This window comes from Artemia sp. Qi Xiang Cuo, chromosome 7 (assembly GCF_049724085.1).
Source record: "Artemia sp. Qi Xiang Cuo chromosome 7, ASM4972408v1, whole genome shotgun sequence".
Taxonomy (NCBI): domain Eukaryota; kingdom Metazoa; phylum Arthropoda; class Branchiopoda; order Anostraca; family Artemiidae; genus Artemia; species Artemia sp. Qi Xiang Cuo.
Window position 1 is genome coordinate 53,066,168 of NC_142800.1, and position 15,353 is coordinate 53,081,520.

General features: G+C 37.6%; 1 protein-coding gene across 3 annotated transcripts in view; it reads left to right on the forward strand.

Annotated features, from left to right (window-relative positions):
• Nucleotides 1-2,292: 2,292 nt before the first annotated feature.
• The window catches only part of LOC148950419 (uncharacterized), an 86,336-nt gene continuing 73,275 nt past the window's right edge, over nucleotides 2,293-15,353 (forward strand). For 2 of the 3 annotated variants that reach the window (XM_089091597.1, XM_089091599.1), the window contains exon 1: nucleotides 2,293-2,391. The gene's annotated coding sequence lies outside the window, so the exon portion shown is untranslated. Of the gene's footprint in view, nucleotides 2,472-15,353 lie in introns of all 3 variants that reach the window. The other variant, XM_089091598.1, reaches the window with a different exon arrangement.

The following is a 15,353-nucleotide window of genomic DNA, read 5'->3' on the forward strand; positions in this document are numbered from 1 at the left end:
CAATCTACGATTATGACGTTATTGATCAATCTTGTACATGAAAAGTGCAGTTTTTTGTAAAAAATTGATTATATTAAAAAAATTAAATACAAAAAGCACTAGATGTGGCAGTTTCCTTTAAAATGAGCCGTTAAACAGCTCTTTACGATGTTCCAGTGCAAAGATATCTGAGGAGAAGAAGAAGAGAAAAAAAGAGGCCATATATGCAGAATATCATTGTTCCAGCAGCTTATCTTTTTTTTCAAGCCAATATATTCTCCTCTTTACCCATGCCAAGGGACGGTAAGTTTCCTATATAGAGGCTTTGGCCAAGGTGGCTCTAAAAGTGTACTTCTTGTTTTGACCTGACACTATTTTTAGGAGTTATGGGCTATTAAATTTCTTACTATTGGACGCGATCGTCACTTACTAGGTTGCTAGCTACCACTGCAACCCGGATTCTACATAGGTAAATGAAACTAACCACTTTCCTCTTTAAACCTAATATCACTTGTGTATCCTTGCTTAAGCTCCATAGTCCTCGTAAAATTTACTCGATGGTTCAAAGTTCAATTTGATTTAATTGATAAAAAGGAAATAAAAAAAGTTAAAATACAGTGCTTTGTGACAAAGCTTCCGTCACTATACTGACTGTAAATTCATCAAACAACAATCCTGAACAAAATATCAACTGATGAAGTGCAGCAAGATGTTTAATGAGCTTAGTACCACCTTAAACAAACACATACAATAGATTTAGTCACCAACTCCAGAATCTTCATACTTACTAACAGTTTCTTTGACATGGACACTGACTACATGAGACCTATAGTCCTTTCCAGACGTGCGGGAATGCTTCATCAAGCGTTGATTATGCAGTATTTGAATGGCTCTTGCTCAATGCAAAAAAATTCCTACTAGAAGACCAACTCAGACTCATTTGAGGGCTTACCATCCGAAAGATTTTTTGATTTTTTCTTACACTTCATCAGTTCCCGCACTGAAGTAAGTTCAGAAAGAGATAATCCATTATCTTGATCAATCAAGCTAGTATGGCGCTTAGCTGAACTGCTAGCAAAAGGACACAGTATTCAAAAAGACGTTTTCTATATCATCGGCACGAGATTAATCACAATTTTTCCACATGGAATACCAAAAATCGTACGCACCCCAAAAATCCACTGACGCAGAGTTACTCTGAACTAGACATAGATCGAAGATCCAACTTAGGTCTTTATGTTTAAAAACAGCTGGTTCCGCTCGGAATGGCACTTTTTCAGTGCAATACGTTGCATGAATCAGCTCAAAGGTGCTGGTTTTCATCATAACTTGCTTTTCTGACATAGTCATTGATAATTACCAAAACTTTTAAAGAGCAAATAGTCTTGCAAAAAAAAATTTTGCTTACGTTTTCTCATTTTCCTCCTTGAAGATTGGACTTTGCATCAAACGTTATTACTTTCTTCTAGAAAAAAAACCCAGCTAAATTTGATGCTTATGGAGTTAGCCCTTATGGTTTACTTGATTTTTTTTTTTTTATTAATGCCAAAATGCGGTAGTACTCCATGTTTTACCGCATCATCTGGAGCCTAATTATGTAGATGACAAAGTAACAATAACTCAGACTCATTTGAGGGCTTACCATCCGAAAGATTTCTTGATTTTTTCTTACACTTCATCAGTTCCCGCACTGAAGTAAGTTCAGAAAGAGATAATCCATTATCTTGATCAATCAAGCTAGTATGGCGCTTAGCTGAACTGCTAGCAAAAGGACACAGTATTCAAAAGGACGTTTTCTATATCATCGGCACGAGATTAATCACAATTTTTCCACATGGAATACCAAAAATCGTACGCACCCCAAAAATCCACTGACGCAGAGTTACTCTGAACTAGACATAGATTGAAGATCCAACTTAGGTCTTTATGTTTAAGAACAGCTGGTTCCGCTCGGAATGGCACTTTTTCAGTGCAATACGTTGCATGAATCAGCTCAAAGGTGCTGGTTTTCATCATAACTTGCTTTTCTGACATAGTCATTGATAATTACCAAAACTTTTAAAGAGCAAATAGTCTTGCAAAAAAAAAATTTTGCTTACTTTTTCTCATTTTCCTCCTTGAAGATTGGACTTTGCATCAAACGCTATTACTTTCTTCTAGAAAAAAAAAGCCAGCTAAATTTGATGCTTATGGAGTTAGCCCTTATGGTTTACTTGATTTTTTTTTTTTTTATTAATGCCAAAATGCGGTAGTACTTCATGTTTTACCGCATCATCTGGAGCCTAATTATGTAGATGGCAAAGTAACAATATTAAAATATCTCAACAGCAACAAAACTGCTTGAAATGTTAGAATGAGTTGAATTCCAGCCAATTGAATAATTTGATGCTAATTATCCTACATTATTCCTTGGTATTGGCCTTATCACTATCTTGGCAAAAATAGACTCTTGCTAGTTTTTAGTTGTTATGAACTAGTAATTAACTTACTTGGTAAATCATCCCTTTATGCATCCCAAACTGGGCTAGACCCAAATCTTCATATTAGTGATAACAGCATATGTTGGGTAAGCTAATCAGTAGTCAGACCAGTGGCGGATCCAGGGGGTCGCCGCCCCCCCCCCCCTAGCGTAGTCTGAAGTAGTGTAATTTACTATTAACTCAAGTTTTTGTTAATTAAACTTGCTCCTAATGCCAGCTTATTGGATCAAGCCATTTTGTGCCCCCGCTCACATTTTTTTCAGATCAACCTATTTTGCGCCTCCCCCCTAAAAAAATCCTAGATCCACCCCTGAGTCAAACAGATAATTAGCCTGAAATTTCTATTGTACCGCCTTGTCAAAATTGTGTCAATAGGCTAAGGCTAGCCTAGGCCTAAGTTTGTCTTTAGTTTGAATACTTCAACCAAATACAATCCCTCTATTCAATAGCCTAGGTTATTGTAATTTTTTTTTGTGACTGACAGTCATTACAAACCATTCTCTTATCAAAAGAATAGCCTAGTTTTTATTGGGTCTCAGTAGCCTAATTAGGCCTACACTGAATTGCAATAGGCAATTGCATACTGAATAGCCTACATGGAGTTTAAATGTAGGTAAATATATAGGGTAAGACACCCAGTAGTCAGCCACCTGCCTATTCTTGGACAGAATCTTTGATAGGAATGAATCATTGTCCTATTCCCGGCCAAAAGTCTCTAATTCCGGCCACCTGCGATGCATTAATCACTTTAAAAACTTTTTGACATTTAAACTAGGGTAAGACACCCAGTAGTCGGCCACCTGCCTATTCTCGGACATAATCTTTTATACTATTTTAATCACTATTTACAATGAGCTGTTTGTATGTCCAAGTTTAGGCAGAATTGTCACTTGTTAGTAATTTCAAAAATAGGAGGCGCTGTACAAGTGAAACTATTTGAATTAGTAACCTACTTGTTCAGAAATTCTTCAGGAATTTTTTGATACAAAAATTAAGTTTCTAGGTGGTATAATACAGTAATTAGAGTAGTTTAAATGTCAAAAAGTGATTAAAGTTTCCAACTACTGGGTGTCTTACCCTACCAAATCATATTATTGAGTTTCAAATAAAGTGAATATACCATTTGACGCCTTTTTTATGCTGATTACAAATATAACAACCATTTCTATCAGAAATGAATTTTAGGCCCCCCCCTATATATGTAAATTCAGGATATATGGGGGTGGGGGTTAGGTTAAGGGGGGGCGGGGCTGAAGATAATTTCTGATAGAAATGATTATTATATTTGTAATTAGCATAACAAAAGGTATTGAATGGTGTATTCACTTTATTCCTAACTCAATAATATGATTTGGTATATATTTATCTAAATGTAGCTTATGTTGCTAGGCTAATATTTATGGTAACATTCTGTTTTAGCAACTTTTGGGTATCTTGAAAAGGGGTTAGGTTAGGAAAACAAAACTTAAAGGGATGGGTCTACAGGCTAAAGTATAGGTATTTTTTTTGCAGTTCATATTATTGACCTACAAATAAAGTGAACATACCACTCAATGCCTTTTTTATGCTCTTTCCAAATATAATAATCATCTTTGTCAGAAATGAGTTTTACCCCCACCCCTATATATACCAATTTGCATATACCAATAATTGCATAAGGGTATATATTTGCACATTAGGGAGGTTTGGGGGTAAATTTTATTTCTGATTAAAATAAGAGGCAAGTTTAAACTTCACCCCACCCCCCTAATGTACAAATATATACCCTGATTTAGTATAGCCTATATAGGAATGGGGGTAAAATTCATTTCTGAAAAAAAAATGATTACTATATTTGGAAAGAGCATAAAAAAGGCATTAAGTTGTATGTTTACTTTATTTGTAAGTGAATAATATGAACTGCAAAAAATTTACCAAAGTATGTCCTGAGAAGGTATTTTGAAGTACCTACTCCTTCTCCCTCTAGAGGGTGAAAAATTTGCCTACATGACAGGTCTATACAGGGGCAGATCCAGGATTTTTTTTTTTAGGGGGGGGGATGCAAAATAGGTTGATGCAATAAAACAAATTTTAGGGGGGAGGGGGTAAAATAGGGTGATGCAATAAACTTGTATTAAACACAAACTTAAAGTTTAATTAACACAAACTTAAAGTTTAATTAACACAAACTTAAGTTAATTAAGTAACTTACACTATTTTAGACTATGCTAGGGAGGGGGCGCCCCCTTACCACTGGGTCTATACCTATTGAACTTTTGACAAACAACATTTTACATTGATTTTCAATTACCAGTTTCCTTTTCTCTGGTTTTAGTTTTGAAAATGCAATTCCTGTTATTTGAGTAGAATTTTAAGCCATATCAATATTTTTTTCAAAATTTAGGAAATGTATTTGCATATATTTAAAACCTTATAAATTGGGATTGAGCAGAGTTGTGAAGCTGAAAACAATTTTTTTGTACTTCATTTAAGCCAAAGATATTTTTTCCAAGGGTTTACTTTTATAACACAGATTTTTAAAGGTCAGGACCCTCTAGATGGAGAAGGAGTAGAAGTAGGTACTTCAAAATGCCTTCCAATGACACACTTTAGCCTTTAGACCCATTCCTGAAAGGTTCATTTTTCTAACCTAACCCCTTTCTAAGATAGGCAAAAGTAGTTAAAGTAGAATTTTACCATATTTATTCTTAAAACCTATGGGAAAATTGTAGCTAGGGGTTCTTCTGATGCAAAAATGCTAATAGAATACAAATAGTTGACCTAGGCTTCTGTTAGATGCCTTATTATATGCTGTTTCTAAATATAATTGCAAATTTTCTTACAATAGACTGACTCCCCCCCCCTCATGGCCCTTTATATAGAGTAACTATACAAAATTAAATTACTGATGTAGATACAAAGTGATCACACTACTTAATGGCACTTTTCTGCTCTTTCTAAACATCAGCTAATAGTTATTTTACTCACAAATTTTACCCCCTGTCAGTTCTATAGATAGCCCTATTTAATGTCAGTTGTTTAGATAGGCCTGTACAAAATGAAATTACTAATCTAGATAAAAAGTGATCACACTACTTGATGCCCCTTTTGTGCTCTTTCTAAACATAGGCTAATAGTTATTTTACTCACAAATATTCCCCCCCCCCATCAGCAGGAGCATCCTGAGTCTCATTTCATTGGAGGGGCAATCTTTGTAAATTTTACCAAATTGCTACCTGTTTTATGCTGAATTTTCTGCAGAAATCAAGAATTTTGCTAAATTTTGGGCAATCTTGCTAAATTTCTGCTGAAATTTTCGCCTCCTGTGAAAACTTTACCAAATGCCCAAAACGTTGGAGGGGTGGGCCCCCTCCTCTTGGGACGCCCCTGCCTATCAGTTCTATAGATAGGCCTACTTTATATATCTTTCTGTTGTTTTCTGTTCTGTTGATGCTTTGCATTCTTCATAAACAGGTTCCCTGACCTGTCTCTGGGTCTGTTGGATATCAAATAGCCTATTATTGTGATACATCAAAACATGTTGCATATTATAAAGTAGGAGAGAATTTGTTCTTGAAGCATGTTGCATATTATAAAGTAGGAGAGAATTTGTTCTAAAGTGTTTGTTTTTAGTTTTCTACAAACCTGTATTCCAGGGCTATATGCATAAGCATCAGGGAGGAGGTGGCTGTATTTATGAATTACCGGTAATTATTTTTTTTTATTTGGACTTAACATAAAAATCAAGTAGTGTTTTCACCTTGTCCCTACATCGGTAATGGAATCATGTATATTTTGACCAGGCTATATATATATATATATATATATATATATATATATATATATATATATATATATATATACTACTACTACTAGCCGCCTGAGGCCAACACGGTTACGCATGATCCTCCTCCACCCCAAGCTGTTCAAAGCCTCTCTTTTTATACCCGCCCACAAAGTTCCCATTTCCTTTAAATTTTTCTTTACGACGTCCCCCCATCCCAAACGGGGGCGCTCTGCTTTCCATCCATCCCTAAACAGTTTACCGAAAAGGACAATCTTTGGTAATCGGTCCTCCTTCATCCGCACAACATGCCCTAACCACCTCAACCTTTCTTTCATTATAGACCTAGAAAGCAGTATTGAACCACATTTTTTGTATAGCCTATTGTTTGAAATACGGTCAGTCAGCCGGGTACCCAGAACAATCCTTAAGCAATTTCTCTGGAAAACATCTAGCAAATCTTCATCTGCTTTTTGGAGCATCCATGCTTCAGAGCCATATTTGACCACTATTACCACTGTAGCTTCTAATATTCTAACCTTGGTTTGCACATTTATCTGCCTATTCTTCTAAACATTTTTTAACTATGAAAAATCTCCTTAGGCCTTGGCCATTCTATTGTTAGCACTTTGACTGCTTTCATCGTCCTTACTAATAATACTACCAAGGGAAGTGAATCTGTCCACTTGATTAATCCTTTCGTTATCCACTGTCACTTTTTAATCTTTAATTGTTCTCCTAGCCTTAGTGACTTAGTCTTCCTAATATTAATTTTCAAACCAATACTAGCACCCTGAACTCGCAAAACCTCTAAAATTTCATTTATTTTGTTCAAACTATCATCCAGGATGCTTAAATCATCAGCATAATCCAAGTCCAGGAGACTTTTTCCTCCCCATGTGATTCCGTGGTCTCCCAATGCCTTTTCTGTACTGCTTAAAACAAAGTCCATCAAAATAATCCATATAAAGGGGGATAGAACACAACCCTGCTTAACTCCTGATTTAATACAAAACCAGCTGCTAACCTCATTTCCTACCTTAACCGCAGCAGTGTTATATATATATATATATATATATATATATATATATATATATATATATATATATATATATATATATATATATATATAACTAAATAACATAATATAAATACTAAAACAGTAAAAAGAACAAGCTTTTTCAATTGAAAGTAAAGAGCAGCATTAAAACTTAAAATGAACAGAAATTATTGTGAATATTGGGGGGGGGGATTGCCCCCTCCTCAACACCTCACTCTTCATGCTGAACTACTTTTTAAAAAGCTTCTTTTTGTTCTAATTTAATAACTCTTTTGTTTCAGGAGTTGTTCTTAAAGAATTGGGACAAAATTCAAGCTTTAGTGTAAAGAGAATGGTGTTGACAAGGGGGAAACCCCCTCACATACCTAATAATTTCTGTTTGTTTTAAGTTTCAATGTTGCTCCTTACTTTCAGTTAAAAAATGTATGACGCTTTTTAAATGATGCCAGGAAACTCAGCTCAACCTCCACATAAAAATACCCCTCTCCACAGAAAGATCCTTTAGACAATTTAATTCTGAGGGAAACTTCCTTCCCCATAGAACCCTCCCCCCCCCCCCCACCTGAAAAACGTATGCATACTTCTCAATAACAAATACCATACATAAGCAATGGGAAAATTTGTATAACTTAAAAACCTTTCACCTGGGCCTTGGGGGGGGGGGGGGTCATATTATCTCCAAAAGTATTATTATTGGCCTTTCAACCATGGGCGCCCATATGGGGGGCTCCGGCCCCCCCTGGCTAACTATGCTGAACAAAATGGCTGTTTCAAAATTTTGATTGGATGATTTTGGGGGAAAGGGACATGGGAGGGGGCCTAGCTGCCCTCCAGTCTTTCTGGTCACTTAAAAAAGGCATAAGAACTTTTAATTTCTGTTTGAATGAGCCCTCTCCCCATATTCTGAGACCATTGAGTTGATACAATCTCCCCTGGGGAAAAAAGCAGATGGTGATATTTTCATTAAGATTGTTTAAGTTTTAGGGTGCTTTGCCCCTTATTTTAAAAAATCAGGCAAAATTTTCTTAGGCTTGTAGTCTTTGATGGGTAACGCTATTCTGAAAAAATCTTGTATATTTGAAATCATTATAATAAGCCAATTCTATTGATGTCCATTGGTATCAACATTCTATTTTTATAATTTTGGTTTCTATTGAGCTGCCTTGCTCATTACTTACAGTTTGTTACCACAAACTGTTTCATTTCAAATAATGTTTTTATCCACAGTTAATTGCTATTGCTCAGCCATAGCTAGATTTCACTGAGTTAAGATTGTGGAAAATAAGTTTTAATAAAGTAGAATAATGGGTAACAGTCTAGAAATACAACTCAATCTAAAGCAAACTTCTTAGTAAAGCAAAAATAGTACCTATTGATTCCTTGTTTTGTGCTCCTTTTCAGTATAATAGATGTCACCCTGACAATTCACCCCACCCCTGCTAATGGTTCCATATGTAGGTCCTTTGTTAAAATTGGTTTTTGTGCAGGCTGGAATCTATCTTCATCTGTTATTGAGTGCAATATTTACATAAACATTATTTAAATAATTTTAAAAATCACCTTACCATAATCTATTTGAGAGCTTTAAGGTCCTCTGGACCTGTAGTGTTCTTGAGTTAGTGACTCCCAGTCAAACCTCCACTTCCTCTTCTCCCATTCCATGTCAAGTTGGTATTTGAAAGACTGGATGGAGGGAGTGCTGACAGTAGAGTGCTTCAATTCATTCCAGTGGTTTATGACTCTTCTTGAAAAGTGCATTTGATGGATTCTCATTCTGAAGCTTAATTTTGGTAGCTTTTTGAGTGTCCTCTTGTGAGATGATGGCTGGTACTGTGGCTGTCATGATGGTAGAGTTTTCCTTCTGGGTTTATAAGTCATCAACATATTGCTATGCATGTGTCTGTACACAATGGTAGGTAGCTCAAGTTGCTTGAAGCAGTATTCATAAGAAGCTGATTTTATGCTTTTCATGCAGTTTGTTGCTTGCCTCTGGATATGTTTGGTGAGCCTTATATCTTTCTGGTAAGAGAGACCAGCCAGGCTCAAGGCAAAATCAAGATGGGGTCTAACAAGACCCTTAAAAAGTTTTATGAGTATTGTTGCCTCTCGGCTACTAATGGTCCTTTTCAATAGGCCAAGGATGGAATTTGCTTGGGAGACAACATGCTGAACATGGCTATGGAACCTCAACCTCTTGACAATAATGACACCTTGGTTCCTTTCTTCTTTTCTATTCTCTAGATGCTCCCCTATTTTAGTGGTGTGATTTAAAATTGAGTAGGTAGCCTGAATTGGGTTATTGGGTCCAATGTGCAAAATATAGCATTTGGTTGTATTGAATTGTAGAAGCCAGTCTTGAGTCCAACCTTGTAGCCTATCTAGGTTGTGTCGGATTTTCTGTGGGTTTGGAATGCCAAAAAGTTTGGCATCATCAGCAAATAAATGTAGCCTATATTGTTATCTATATGGTTGAAAATATTGTTGATGCACATCAGGGAAAGTTTTAGGCCTAGTACAGTTCCATGTGATACTCCATTCATTACTCTGGCCCCATCAGAGTAGATTGACTGGCCACCTGTCTCAAATGAATGCAGTAGCAAAACAGCAGTTTGAACCAAAACTTTTTGGATTTTGTTAACCAGTGTAAATCTAATAGCCTGCAACTGAATGAGCAGAAATCAATAGTTCTACGTTTCAACCCACTCAAACAAGATATTACAATACCAGATGTTCCCTTTCCAACTGTTTTGTCCATGACAATACTGGGTGTGACTTTTACAAGCAATTGCTCATTTAAACTGCACGTAGACAATATTGTACGCAAAGGACACAACTCAATCCAAAGTTTAACAAGTATGCGAAGACTGGGTTTCTCAGATTGTCAGCTCTTATTGGCTTACACGACGTACATCAGGCCAATCCTTGAATATTGTTGTCCTGTCTGGGGTCCCCAAGTACAAAACACTGCCTACATGTCAAAGGAACCAGAAGACGTTCAAATACGTGCTACTAGAATAATTCTTGGACCCAGGTATGAGAGTTAGAAGCATGCCCTTGTGGTTATTGGCTTGCCCACTTTGTTCACCCAAAGACAATTTGATAATGAGATTCAAGAAATCACTCATGTCAAACAAGAAACATTGCTCAATTCTTCCTCCAACCGCACCAACCCCCAAACTCTCCAGGCATCAGAACAGACTGCAACCCGTCAATCGCCGAACAAACAGATCTGCCAATTCCTTTGTACCGTATTTTGTTAGTGTATTAAATAAATGATTTTTTTTTTCTTAAATGCATTTTAAAAATAGCATAATTTAGTGTTCAGTTTTGTTTGCTATGAAAGCTATTTGATTAAACAAATACAAATGAATAGACTTTCTGGTTGGTGAGGATGTTCATTAGCTGGTCTATCAGGGATGAATTGATGCCAGCAGCAGATAATTTGGAGTGCAATCAACTGTGGATACCTTCTTGACAGCCTTGGTAAGGTCTAGCAGCAGTAGGTCAACTGGATGTCCTTTGTCAATCAGATTTTTAATTATTTCATGTGATTCCATTAAGTTTGTTCTGATTGATTTTCCTGATTGGACTGTATGCTGCTTAGGTTACAAAATCTTATTGGTGGTTAAGTGTTGGAGAATTCAATAATTGATTATGCATTTAAACATCTTAACATCAGCTGAAGTTATGCTGCTAGGTCAATAATTCTCAGGCTTGGTGCAGTCACCTTTCTTGTAAGCCAATGTTATGCTGGCTACTTTCCAGTCTGCTGGTAACTCTCTAGAGGTAAGTGACATCTGGTGATTCTTGTATGGCGCTCTGCTATTTCTTTTAGTTGTCTGGGATGTATATTATCAGGTCGGGGCATCTTGTTATGATTCAACTTTCTAAACATTTTAGGACATCTGTAGACAATGCTGTGGTATTTGGATAAAAGTGGAAGAAGACATTATAATAAGAATAATAGAAATATATTCCATATTTCCAAATAAGAATTCGTTGTTTTGATGTTTCCTTTTAGTTTTTTATATATCCCTGGGTTGTCAGAAAAGCAACCATGGTATTTAGAAAGAGCTTAAAAAGAGAATTCTAGTGGTATTACTTTTATTAAGATATTTTCTTCAGAAAAGTGTGGCAATTCTAGACTATTATTGAATAATGTGTCCAAAAGATTCAAAAGAAGAAGAAAGAGTGGATTAGCAACCAAACATTTGAAATTATTGAGCAGAGATGGCAAGCAAGATTATGAGAATCTTATGACACTAATGACACTAATGACATCCTAACAAACAACACAACTCCTTGCTTCAAAAGGACAAGAAAGATTTCATTGTGGACAAAGCCACTGAGCTTGAACAAGGTGCCCAAAAGAAAGACATGGGTGCGACACTTAAGATCCTGTGCAAGCTGACTGGCCAACATGCCATGAAGTCCATGAGCCAAAAAGCAGCAAATTGAGAAACCATTTACAATCAGTCTCAGTGTGTTGGTCTCTGGGAGAAACATTTTAATAAGCTGCTAAACTCAGATCTACCCAATTGCATTGACCCAGTGCTTGATGCTGCTTCTGCAGAAGCTACACCTGCCCCTGATGGTACCAAATTTTCTCCTGAGGAGATTAAATTAGCCATGAGGAAGCTGAAAGCAGCTGACAGCTTTTGCATTGCTTCAGAGCTACTTACTACAGGTGGCCCTGCAATGATACTTTGGCTGCAGATGGTGTTCAGTGTAATCTGGCGCACTGAAGTTATACCATCAGACTGGAAAAAAGGAATCATTGTGCCAGTGTTTAACCACAAGGGCAGCGAGATGGATTGCAGCATCTACCATGGTATTACCCTACTCTCTGTTCTGGGAAAGCTGTTTGCAATGCTCCTGCTCAAACGTACAATAAGTTTCCTATATGCTTTGCACTGCCCCCAACAAGCCAGATTCATGCCAGGAAGATTCACAACTGAACAGATTCATACCATCATACAGATTGTAGAGAATTCAACAAAAAAGCTTTCATTGGCTTTGTTCTGCCTTTGACACTGTTGACAGACAGTCTCTTTGGCTAATCCTGAAAGCTGCAGGCCCACCAACAAAGATAGTTTGCCTCTTTAAAGAACTCTACAGCAGCACAGAAATTGTCGTCCTTGTTAATGGGAAGCTTTCTTCTTCCTTCCCCATCAAAAATGGTGTATGGCAAGGATGCACTGCTGCACCTGGGCTGTTTAACTGCATCATGGACCACATTTTGAACAAGACACACTGTTCCTACCCTTTTGGCATAAGTTATGCTGGGAGGACTCTGTCTGATGTTGACTTTGCCAACAATGTAGCCATCCTTTGCAAAAATCTTGACCAACCTCAGTCTGTACTCAAGATGTTTTCCTCCACTGCCTCCAGACTTGGGCTGCAAATCAACAGAAGAAAGCAAAGATCATGCCAATAGAAAAGTTATGCTGGGAGGACTTTGTCTGATGTTGAATTTGCTGATGATGTAGCCATCCTTAGCAAAAATCTTGACCAACAGACGTATGCACTCAAGATGCTCTCCTCCACTGCCTCAGGACTTGGGCTGCAAATCAACTGGAAGAAAACAAAGATCATGCCCATAGAAAAGACTGCATTGGTATTACTCTTAACTGTTGTGGTCAATGGCCAAGCTGTTGATGTGGTAAGGCAGTTCACTTGTCTTGGATCAATTATATTATCAAATGGCACATTTGATGCTGAAATCTCAGCCAGATCAGCCAAGGCAACCTGTATTCAGACAAACCGCAAATGAATTTATAATGCCACATTCTCAAGCATCATGCTGTACTCTTCTGAGATGTGGCCAATACCCCAGACACAGTTTAGAAAGGTTGATGCCATCCAAACTAGACACCTGAGTTGAGTTGAAGGCTTCAAATGGTATGACAAGATCCTGAAGACCTTCAAGTTAGCAAACCTCTCCACTCAAGTAGAAGCTTGTTCTCTAAGATGGTACGGCCACTTACTCTGCCTTCCACCAACTACCCCTGCAAGGATCATTTTAGACTTCAATCCCTCAATTGTCTGAAAACGTCCTCAAGGGAGGCCATGTAGCAGATGGGTTGATTTTATAAATCAATGCCTCTTCAACCTCAACATAAACCCTAATGAGGCCCCATCCTTAGCCCTGGACAGGGCTGCTTGGAGAAGACTGACAGCACTGTCAACCAGTTCCCTCTGGCGAACCTGCTAAGCAAGAGTGATTACCTTAAATCACATTGCCCAGCAAAGTAAGAAATAATCCTGTGGAGTTCCTGGTCAATAATGATGGGAAGCCAATGACTATCTTTAATGGTTATATATAGGAGTATCATAGAGTTGAGAATGAGTGTTGTCAGAAAACTAACCATTTTATATTGAAAGGGCATAAAATGAGGACTTAAATGGTACTGTTGTTTACCTTATTAGTATGTTTCCTTTGAAAGAGCCACCTACTGCAACTTTACTAAGCCTAAACATAAACATAAGCTCTTAGCTTACCTTGAATCACATTTGCAAGCAATAAAGACAAGTCGTATAGATTCCAGTCAATGATGAGGGAGACTGCTTGTCTGGCACATCCCATACTGTGAGCCAAGGCTTCCTGTGCCAATCTCTGTCCACTGTAGAATTGAAGGCTTCAGCAATAGGAGGCAAAACAGCATTCTGGCTAATAGAATACCATAGACTGAGTACATGATTGAAGAATTATTTCTACAGCCCTTTGTTAGTGTGCTTTTGGTAGAGCTTCAAGGGTTGTCTCTAGTCCTTGCAGCACTGTCTATCTGGAACAGGTTTGGGATGATATTCTAGTCAGAGACAATTTATATGCTAACAAAGTATCCCCTTGCCTGTATCTACATGTGAAAGATGGTATTTTCTACCTTTGAGTTTGTCCTTTAGGAGCTTAATGATTATTGTTGTAAATCTGCTGCAGAACATTCTTTTGCAGACTGTGTGTGAAAATTAAACAAGCTTGTCATTAACCTTGGCTCCTAGACTTTTTGCTGTGGCTTATGAGTTGCTATTTTAATCATCACTTAATTCCATAAAATGGTTGCAGAGGTTTATTTGCTACAAACTGAATGGCTCTCCATTTATGGATATTAAATCTAGCTGCCAGGATTTTGCCTGCTTTGAGAATCCTCCAAGGTCAGCTTGGATGACTTTAGTACTTTATGGGTCATGGATGGGACCAATTATTTTGGAACCACCTATATATAAGCAAGTCTTATCCTTTATGATAGTAAGTACATTGTTAGTACAATACTAAATGAAGTAGGACTCTAAACTATTTCTTGAGATACACCACTTTATACTGGAATTTGAATCTGTCATCTCAAAATATCTTTACAGCTGGCTTTCCATTTGTAAGAAATTACATCATCCAATTAAAAACATCTTCATGGAGGCCCATTGCACAGAGTTTAGACTTTAGTATCCATTGATGTTTATATCAATGAGGTTAATTTCAACCAGTTTCACTTTGGGGGTGGCATAGAGAGCATTGCGACTCTGCTCCTTCAGGCTGACTGGTCTGCTGCTATTAGTGGGGCATCGTCGACAGCAATGTTTGCCATGTCCAGGAATTTGTTGATGCTATCCTTCCACTTTGTCTGAGGTCTGCCTCTCAGGTAAGACCAGCCATGAGCTTTAGCGTCAAAATTGTAGACTATTCAGGCTGGGGTTGTCGTCAGCATATGCAGGAGGTGTCCAAACCATCTGAGAGTATGATCTGCTGTTTGGATGGAGAATGGCACTCTGGAGGTGAGTGCAAGCAACCTTACATTGCTTACAAAATCGTCCCATCAGAGCCCCTCAATCTGACTGAGCTGTTTTGTCTGGCAGATGTCCAATCATGCTGAGGATTGTTGATTTGAGAGGCCAGGTTTCTGCTGCATAGAGGAGGACCAAGCTTATGGATGCATTATAAATTCGCATCTTTGTGTGCCTAGATGTATGCAGCATTCTCCAGAGATTGTTGAGCCTTCCAACAATAGACGAGGTTTTTGAATATTGGCTGCGCACCTCTTCCTCTATAGAGCCGTCATTAGACAGTACAGAGCCAAGA